Source organism: Zingiber officinale, chromosome 4A (assembly GCF_018446385.1).
Source record: "Zingiber officinale cultivar Zhangliang chromosome 4A, Zo_v1.1, whole genome shotgun sequence".
Taxonomy (NCBI): Eukaryota; Viridiplantae; Streptophyta; class Magnoliopsida; order Zingiberales; family Zingiberaceae; genus Zingiber; species Zingiber officinale.
In genome coordinates this window covers 46,580,868-46,581,748 of record NC_055992.1, presented here as the reverse complement: position 1 = coordinate 46,581,748, position 881 = coordinate 46,580,868, and the positions used below count along the sequence as shown (strand labels likewise).

The 881-nt window shown below is 36.4% G+C and overlaps 1 long non-coding RNA gene across 1 annotated transcript; it reads right to left on the bottom strand.

The window, feature by feature from the left end:
* Window positions 1-357: 357 nt before the first annotated feature.
* On the bottom strand, window positions 358-881 carry LOC121973284. Its single transcript, XR_006109473.1, has 3 exons — window positions 771-881; window positions 606-696; window positions 358-373 (listed from the first exon to the last, which is right to left on the bottom strand). It is a non-coding gene; the product is annotated as an uncharacterized LOC121973284 (long non-coding RNA).

Here is an 881-nt window from a genome sequence, read left to right as displayed (position 1 = left end):
CATGAATAGCATAGCAAGATCCATACATAAATAAAAGGTGTACCACAAGTCAATGTATCAGATGAAAGGTACACAAACAGATAGGGTATCATATAAACTCTAGGTCCTGAACATGATGTATCACATGGTTGGGTCACTACCGAAAGCATGTATGGTCAGGTCAATAATAACATGCAGTGCATAATAAATAAACAAACAACATGTAACAGATCATGTAGTGACCAACCGAATCAAAAGGATAACACAATCATTGCTATATGTTAAACACTTTATTATGCATATCAAAAGACATAAGTCAAAGTACCCGCCTCCAATAAGAAATGGTCCAATCCGAAATAGATCCCTCGTCGAGACACCGTCTCGAATCAAAGTCCTGTACCAATCAACATATATATTTTTTATTTAGCTAAAATTCATAAGAATTTAAATAGCTAAATAAAATCCACGAGACTAAATTAGGGAAAACCCTAATCCACATAACCATTTGCCTACCTAAATTAAATCTAACAATTGACTAGGGTTAATTGTCTTAACCCTAATCATTCCATTAGATTAATTTAAAACCAACTCAATCTATAACAAGGATCCATTATCCTACACCATACCTAAATTCACAGCCACTGGTTTGTACTGGAATCAAAGAGTTGCTGGCTGGAATTACTGCCGTCAAGGGTTGTTGGCTGCTGAAATTCTTCACTGTTCGGATCAGATGAAATCAAGATCGATAATAACCAATCAAACAACAATTCTAATCAACAACCGAAGCTTACCTCACTCTAAGTATCTTCCTGCCAACTCACAAACACAGATCTTGCTGCTGGAAGTTATGTCCGAAGCTGTGGATCATCCTCAATAAGAATGGCTAAAGCCCAAACAGGTCT